The sequence below is a fragment of the Phasianus colchicus genome, chromosome 1 (assembly GCF_987193195.1).
Source record: "Phasianus colchicus chromosome 1, bPhaCol1.hap1.1, whole genome shotgun sequence".
Lineage (NCBI taxonomy): Eukaryota > Metazoa > Chordata > Aves > Galliformes > Phasianidae > Phasianus > Phasianus colchicus.
Genome location: NC_143436.1, coordinates 166,223,874 through 166,233,262, shown reverse-complemented (window position 1 = coordinate 166,233,262; position 9,389 = coordinate 166,223,874). Strand labels below are relative to the sequence as shown.

Genomic DNA, 9,389 nt, shown 5'->3' with positions numbered 1-9,389 from the left:
AAATCTTCCCTGATTTTTTCTTGAAAGTTGAAAGAAAGCTTGACATTTAGTTCAAGTATTTACTTGTGGCACCTTGGAAATTCTTCAGCAAAAAATGCTTAATAGGCAGCTCCTGCTAAAAGTGACTGAATTGCAGTGCATTGTTGTTGATAATACAGATCTATTTACACAGTAGCACTTGGCTAAAAGGAGAAAGAGGGAGCAGGGGGAAGCCTGGGAGGACTGTCTTCCTAAGATGAAGCTGCTGAGATGGAAAGAATTCAAAAGGTCAGCATGGCATCAGGGGAAGTATTTGTAAGAGAGAAAAACAAAACAAACAAACAAAAAACAGCTACTGCAAGTGAGCCCAGAACTGTCAGACATTTACTTAAAAACAAGAAAAAAGAAATATGTCCAAGAGAAATATTTCTAGCTAAGGAAAAGTGAGAAAAACTTCAGTTAAAGCTAGAACTGCGACACACCATATACATCTGCTAACATGGGCTGTGAAACACTTGGCACATTTCTCTGGGTTAAAGATTATTAGGAAAGTTTTACGTATGACTACTGATTGTGTAAGGCAGTTACTTTACATGTGGATCAACCATGAGAACCAAATGAGATCAGGATTTCACCAGTGGATTGAATATAGCTATTTCCCAGATAGCAATGGTGAAAATAAATAAATAAAGAAAAGAAAATAAATATAATTCCTCACCAAAGCAGGGAATTTATCCTATTGATTTCACACTCTCTAGGTCAAATTTCCCACAATCTCCTTTGAAGCCCCTCTCTGCTCAAATTCCTATTTTGCATTGCTATCAGCTTAAATCTCTCTCTCCTTCCCCAGCTTTTAATTCAGCATCAGATCTATCTCCTGCTCCTGTCCTTTATTACTGCTGTAGTCTGCTCACACCCCCACCCCGACATTCTCCTCCTCCTCTCCCTGTTGTCAGCCCCTATAAACCCTCTTTTGTTTCTGTCCCCCTGCCCCAACCCCATCCTCTCAGTGAGTGCGCTCTGTTCTTGGATGCTGCTTAAGCCACCTGCTCTTTCTCCGCTCGCACCACTCTGCCTCCACCAGATTTCTTCTCCCTTGCCACATTTCTTTCTCGCTAGACTCCAAAAGAGGGAGCAGTGAGACCATAGAGACCGTTTCCCGGCTCGCAATTGCTGCTTAGACTGGGAGAGCTGAGAGGAGAGCAGCACTGTGCGTGGAGGGTGATCACGCTCTGGGGACCCCACATTTGCAGCTCATGGGTGCTCCATCCCTTGTAGATCAGGTGGAAAGCTGACAGTCTGTGCACAACCAAACTGCTGAGCACCCAAAGCTCGCAGGGCGGCTGCACAATGTGGGGAATTTTATGACAGCAGTGTGTTTTTCAAACCTGACCATCCTGGATGGGAAATGGATTGCATGGGCTGCATGAATTTACATGGGGTGAAAAAACAAGCAGTTCATTGAACTACCTTTTTAAAGACTCAAGTACAAAAGAAATGATCCGTAATTAAGAAATAACAGAGACAATAGCAAAAAGAAGAACTCCTCAGTAGCCAGTCCACAAGTCATTAAAGGCAGCACTCAGACATAGTCTTGAAATGAGTCATCCTGTACTTTGTAATTGATGAGAAGGAGAAATAAGATTCATATCGGTATTATAAGATATTAAAGTTAGCTTGTGGTATTCTGCAAACCTTTCTGTAAGATGTTCAGGGAAAAGGGCCAAAGACAGAGAAAGGGAAGGGTCAGGGTAAACTGGAAAGAGGTAGGCTTAGTAAAATAGAGAGGAGGGAATAAAGGTGGCAGATGCCTATCTTATTACTGAATCTTTTTACCAGCTGTATTCTTCATTTTCTATCCCCTCTGCTGCAAAGCCTCCATGTCAGTGGCTGAAAAGGACGGATATACCTATGTGACAGCAACTGGGGAAATAAAGGTGATTATATATGTGTGAGGTGGCTAAATGTTATGAACAAAACTAGCTGAGAGTAGGAGGGAATACCCATCTGGAAGGAATCAGGTCTGTGCCAGCAGCTAGCAAATGGACCCAATGTCCAGGAATGGATATTAGACAGAGACCATTCTGAGTCTGTGATTGTGGGTATACATGGCAATTCAGAGAGCGGGGGTGTGTGCTTTCTCTTATAGGATTTTCACAAAAGAGGTAGTAGGGCTGGTATTAACCATTCTATTTTCTGGGAGTTTTGGTGATCCTATGGTGAGCAATGCTAAGGACAGTGTTTCCTATGGCAGTCTGTGTGACCATATTGTCCTCTGTGCTATGGGTCTGTGCATATGTCTCTGGGGTATGTGCACAGCCCTACCTCTGGCCATCGCTAAAAATGAGACTAGCAGCAGCCACACAGGAATGATATGGAGAGAATTCCAGTGTCCCAGCGCACACCATGCTGGGCTCCAGCAGCCAGGAACGGGAACAAGACTCCACCAGGTCTGACAGCTTCAATAGATAATCCCACAAATAAATAAATAAATAAATCAGTGTGACTTTTATTTCTTTATAATAGAAAAAAAAAAATATATCTTAAATATTATTTAGTCTGGCAAAACACTACAATGGCAAAATTTGGATCAAACATTTAGAATTAAACAAAGGTACAAGGAAGAAAAAGGAAACAGCTTGAACTAGCCTTACTTTTTCATTAATCATTTCAGAATACAGAAAAAAAATAATTATCCTAATTCAGCATAGACTACATGCACATAGTTACAATAATAGGACATTATGTTGTAAGATGAATGCTGATTTAAAGATTTCAGCCACTCACAGAGGTCACAGCAAAAACAGAGCTCAGACGAACTTTGCTTTCAGTAGGCAATTCTCAGGACTTGAGGAGCAACTGAGCCATCTCACGGAAGTTTTCTGATGAAGCCTTTAGCCATAAATTTCTAGAACATGAAGTTAATGCTTCTGCTAAATTTTAGGGAGCTGTTGATATTGTCTGTAAGTCTGACAAGGCAAATTATTCCTGTGCGAAAAACAACAACAACAGATTATTTCTATTTCTAGCAGCAATAATGAATTGATATGCAACAGCGTCTGCCCAGTGTTCATTGCCTTCTTTGTAAAGGGGGTGGCAGAGAGATTGATAATTTGTTCAGAGCAAGGAGCAGGAAAACAAGTATCCTTGCCCCATTCAACAAAGGAAACAAGCAGATGGGGAAAAGAAGTTGAGAGAGCAGGCTTTGCTGAGATAGAACTGTAAGAATTTCATAACGTTTCCGTACAAAAGGCCTGAGGCTGACTATCAGGTAATGGAACAGCACCACGTGTACTGTGCCATGAAACACATCACTTTCACACAGCTTTATTACTGGCACTAGTTTGATGTCAAGCTAATACCTCCTTCTCACTATAAACTTTTGAGGATGCATTACATTTCCAGATTTTGTTTGTTTCTTCCAAATGAGAAGCATTATCTTCTAATCTTCTGTGGTAGCAGAGAAATTCCAGGGAACCTGACCCTCCTTTGGATTCCTTGCTTCACCTGCCTGCTGGGCCCCACCATTGACAAGCTTGTTTAAATTACATTTTCTTTGGTTGGGAAAGTAACACATTGCTTATATCAGGACTGCGACTGAAGCCCAGCACATCAGAGAAACACAGCAGTGCTGTGAAGTAATCATAGATAAAAACAGGACATATTTGTAAACAGGTTGTGTGAGCCTATTGGTTTTCATTCACCTGTGGAGAGAGAATGAATGTCTTATAAATAAAGCCAAAGGGAAAGATGCTAAACATCCTGTACTTACTTAGTAAATGTATGCATCCAAAGATGAACTTACTTGCACTTTTTTTTTTTTTTTTTGCATTTAGCTCTGTGTTCAAAATAACTCTCTGCTGTAGCCTGCAAGGCAAATAAAAGGATATCACCAAAAATGAGGGCAAGCTCCAAAGCAAAATAATGCTTAAAGAAATTCAGCAATAAGGTCCATGGTGAACTTTCAGCACATACATATCTAAGAAATTTTGCTGGCTTGCTTATATAAGATAAAATTAACTCCTTTACTCCTAACACCTTCCTTAAAGTGAATAGAAAGGCTTTTTTTGTTTTGTTTACCCTACTCATATCTCATTCTCAGTTTGGATATCTCAGAAAAACAGGCTGAGATCTTTCTGAACTGCTTCTTGTCCATTAATGCATAGTGCATAATAGCCCTACTCCAAAATGCCTTAGAGGGAAATAAAAACTTGGTCCTTGATATGTTCTCTACACAATTCATGAATCTCTTAGGTAGTGAATACTCACCAGATCATTCTATACTACCATGCAGCTCTCAAAACAAAGAACTGGAGGGAAATGCTTATGAAGGCCCCCAGTTTGCCTGGAATTTATCCTGTTATCACATACATCTAGGACATACATTTGTCTTAGATCACAGAGAACCCCAAGGTTATTTTTGCCCCACTAATCTCCTCTCCAGCCACATAGGTGAGACTAACTCTGCAGTTTCTATCTCATCTCTGACTACCTTATCTATCATGTTCCTGCTAACAGGCATCACTGTAGAGTAACTTATTTGAGTTATTTCAGCTGCTTATCTCAAGAGGCCATGAACTGCCATAGGAGGTATGTATCAAGGAAGCCCAGGTGACTGACTCAGACTAAAAACCAAGCTTTCAGATGGTTGCAATTAGGGGGAGATGACTCCCACTACAGATAAATTGATTTTACAAACTTGTACCTTGCTCTAGGAGGCATCTGAGAAAAGGAAACTTCTAGAGAAGAGGCAGGAGTAAGAAAGGTTAACAAACAAAAAACATCTTTCAGTAGACTGTCAAGCCAAAACTCTAACAGGATGAATCCTTTTTGTTTTCTCTCTGCCATGCTGGTCTTCTAAGTTTGTCCTCCACTCCTACAACATCTCTCCATGGACTTCCTGCATCTTATGCAGATAGGATCAGTAGAGGTGGAGTCATGTGATCCTTCTTGCAGGGGTATTGTTCTTTCTGCTCACAGGAAAAAGAGATGATCTCACCGTAGTGTTTGTACTGAATTTTGTACTTTTTTTTTTTTTTTTAACAGTTGATGACATAGGCTGTAACTATCCCATTTTCTATTATTTTCTTCTTGATTCGTTGTAGGAGAGCTTCTGCCTGATCAGATCAAAACGTCCTGGTCTTCTCTTATGCGTATTTTCTGATATGTGCTGCTGTCATCTAGTGATAAGGAGCAAAAAGTAAAGGTTACCCCAAAATGATTTTTAAGCTATCGCTGTAACAAATTTCTCATCATCATTTTGAATCTTAAAGGAGGATTGTTTTTGACTATCCTTTTAGTGATATATGGAAAAAATGTGATTATAGCAGAGGGTTCATCATTTCTCCACAAAATAAATGATCATAATGGTCTCTTAATATAGATATATCACACTATGTTACTGCAGAACCTTTTCTGACATAACATGCAATGTAGATACGAAGAAAATTATTGTGATTTTGGTTTTGGAATTTTAAATGTCAGCCCTTAGAAAAAATGTATTTTCAAACTTGGAAAAAGGCAGCAGACCCCTAAATTAATAACCTCATATGAAATTATTTCTAGAAAGGAGGTAGAATTATGTTATAAATGTTAAAATAAAAGAAGGGGAATTTAATGTATTTTAAAATTATATACTGTTACAAAATACAGTTACATACTACTTTATATTGTACAGACTCATAGCATGTTTGTCATTTTCAATTATTTTTGCATATGGAAAAACAAATATTTATCTCCTAAAAGTATTAGTTTTATACAGTATGCTTCCAGTAAAGTTAAGTGGGGATTAGAAAATGTTGGTTGTACTAAACTATTCTATATTAGACCCAACATAAATATTTATAGTGCCTTCCTATCCTGAGGTAGAAATTAAATGTATTAAAAGTACTTTGCTCCTGGGTGGGTACTTATGTTGTAGTCCTTGGAGCGTAGTAAATGGGTCTATTTGTAACTGAAAAAAATAGAGCTGGAATTGAAATTGTGTTTGCTTTTTAGAAGGCATGCTTCCTTTTAGAATAGACAAGCAACAACCACTTGGTCACTGGCTATTTAAATCTGTAAGGCAGCTTTGCCAAGCCGTCCTTTTCTATTTGTATGTGACATAGGAGGAAAGGTATTTTAGTAAATAAATAGGAAAGTCCACTTGCATGCCACACTGCTCTTCACAGACTTTGTCAGTGTTAAGCATCTCTCAGAACTAAATGTTTGAAATAGGGCTAGGAGCCTCATAAATGGATATCTCTCAACGGTTGCACACACATTTACTGTGATAACCAGTAATGGTAGACAAGAGTCTGAAATGCCTTTGCCAGAGTCCCTGTCTGACTAACAGGGAGTCATTTACAGCATATGAGCCACTGAAAGGAGAAAGCTGTGGGGATGCTACATGCACTCACTCATGTCAGCAGAAATCAGCAAGGGGCTTCAGGACAGGAGTACGGGTAAAAAACAGAAAAAGTGTAAATGAAAGGGACATAGGTAAGCTAAAGCAGTAAGGGACAAGTGTTCAAAATCTGTTTACAGCAAGTGTTCTTCAGTCATTGTAGCAATGTGCATTTTTGCAATTTGCTTCATGGGACATTCTCCCCGTCTTTTCTTCAAAATTAAGCAGAAAATTTTGAAATCTGAGTAAGTTTTCTGAGTAGAACTGTTCTTAGTTCAGTTTTTTGAAATGCATTTGCAGCATGCACATTCATTTTTATAATTTGGAGTTACTTTTTGTCTAAGATCTTAAGGCATAGATGTCTAATCTTTTGGCTTGCCTGGACCTCGCTGAGTGAAGAGGAATTGCCTTGGGCTGCATATGAACTAGTTAGGTTGCTCTGAAAGTAATGGCTCCTATTCATTTCCATGAAAGCTACAATAGATACAAAGAGCACAATAACGTTGTTTGATAGAGCGATTTCTCAGCTACAAAAAACTATTTTTTTACATACTACCCACCATTAGTTTTGCATTTTCACGGGCAATGAACAAGAGCCTGCATGCCATGCTCGGAAATATCTGCATCAGCAGATGTAACCCACTGTCGCCACTGCTGAAATGGACCACTTGCCACTTCACTGCACTGACATTCAGTTTGGTCCCCATAAACATTCAGCAAGCATCACTGCAAGTCAGTGGGTGTCATTTTCCTTAGGCATGGAGGAATTCAGTGATACACCTTTACTTCATATGCATTTGCATGTCAGACACTGAGCCCTGCTGATGTCTGTTGCACAGTAACAAAATGTAATGGAGTATTGGTGGGAAGGTTCAACATCTACTGTGTTATCACCAGCATCCATCTCTGATGGTGTGGGCCAACATAATAAAACAGGAGACATTACTTTTGGAGCAGCTCTCATATGTAGTACAGTTAATGTATCTAAGCTACAAATTTATTCATTCATTTATTTTAATTAAAGCAGGGAAAAAAAAAAAAAAAAAAAGAGCAACATAAACTAGTGGGATATTTGACCTTGGGTTTGTGAAACTAACGCATCATTCTTACTGTAATTGAAGTGTTTGCAATTTTCAGTGAGTTCTCAAGGTGCTCATCAGAGATTTCTGATAAAATTTTACTCTTCCTGTATTTCACCCTTGTAGATGGTTGCTCACAAATGTATGTACTGCAAAAAAGCAATGAAATGAATAAGGTATGACTGTGAAGCGAGGGTTATTTTTCTCTGTTAAGATAGGTCTTAAAAAAATCCAGTGGAGACTGGCTGCATATTTTCTGCTGCTCACTGTGTTTAGCCAGTGTATCAAAATGCATACAATGATATGTCATAACTTGAGTTAACAGTGCACTGTGGCCTCCTTGTGTCCTTGTTTCAACCCAGACAGCATTAATAGCACAGTGATGTTCTGTTGTTGCTGAGCAAAGGGTGTGTGCATGGGGCTAGGCTGGGCTGCCTGGTGGGGCAGAACTACTGCCATGATGTTGTAGGGCCGGGGGCTGTGCCAGGCCACATACAGCCTGTGGGACACAGGTCGAATACACCTGTCCTAAGTCAAACCGTTGGCTCTCAGTGTGTATCTGTGTGCAATGCACATCAAAACTGCAGATCTAATAGTCACAGGAATGATCATTCTGAAGATACACATATGAAGGAAGCAGGCTGTCGATTCCTCTCTCACATTCCACTAGAGAAAGATACATGGCATTTAGGATCCAATTTTGTAACTCTATTCTATTTCGTTGGTTAGTTTCACTGATGTAATGTTTCAAGATGTAAAATTAGCAAGATCAGCGGAGATATTAGTAAATGTCAAAAGGGATTGTGCATGATACATTTTCTGTCTCTAGGGAGACTGAGAATAAATAGCAAAGGTTACACTTCAAGTCATCCCAGAATAATATGTCTGTTTCTGTAGTATTATTTATAGTAGATAAAAGTCCTGAGACTCAATGACTGTCGATTTTGAATGTGGATTTTGCAGACAGTGTTTTTTTCCAGGTCCCTCAACATCCAATGGGGACAGAAACCACCCCTATCAGGTATTTTGCTGACATGTAGTAGGCAACTCTTTTAAGGCTATGATGAATCCCCCTATGTTTGTGCTCATCTCATCGAACAGTTTAACTGTTCAATGGTTGCAAATAAGTGACTTGAATCCCACAGAATGACTATAGAATACACACATTAGCACTTGCTTGCTAATTCCTCCATCAGATGCAGAATCAGTCCCCACTTTATGATACAGCACAGCGTAGTATGTTTGAAAATATTTACAATTAGATGTCCCATATGAAGCTAACAAAGCTTTTGCTTTGACAGTACATGTCTATCTGCATGTTATGGCAGTTGGTCATAACTGTGTCTGCCTATATCAGTTTATGGTCATAATAAGATATTGACACATTTAACAGCATCCATTTAAATTTCATAAATATCATAAATGCCAATGCTTTCATTAAAACAGAAACAAAAGATATAAAAATTCAGTCAGGGGCAGATTACTACTGTTTTAAAAACAAATGCAGCATTTTAACCACTGCCGTGTGGCTGCCAAGTCCAGTAACATATTGTTATAGCAATGTACTACAAATGTAATAGCTAAATAAGAAAATCTGGATAGAGGGAAAAACAAAAATCTTCAAACTGCAAAATTCCAAAATTTCTGAAAAGTCCTACCACAAAAAGTTTCCAGGGCTAAAAAGAAATTGTCCTGAGACTTATTTTTTCTTACAGAACTTTTCAGTAATAATAATAATAAAGAAAAACAAACCTAAACAAAAACTTATTGTCAAAATCTTTCCCATTGAAAACTAATCAGCATGTGTCAGAAATATACTGATTGTTTATGGTGACTACCATTTAGTAAGACTAACCTAGAATATTATGATCGTGTACAGAAATAGCTCATTAATATAATCTCAGTATGTACATAATTAGAGCTACTCTAATAGTGGATTACAAAAC

General features: G+C 38.7%; 1 long non-coding RNA gene across 1 annotated transcript; it reads right to left on the bottom strand.

The window, feature by feature from the left end:
• Positions 1-2,546: 2,546 nt before the first annotated feature.
• Positions 2,547-4,541, bottom strand: LOC149920224 (uncharacterized). The gene is made up of 3 exons (XR_016470337.1): positions 4,249-4,541; positions 3,785-3,846; positions 2,547-3,683 (listed from the first exon to the last, which is right to left on the bottom strand). It is a non-coding gene; the product is annotated as an uncharacterized LOC149920224 (long non-coding RNA).
• Between the last annotated feature and the right edge of the window lie 4,848 nt (positions 4,542-9,389).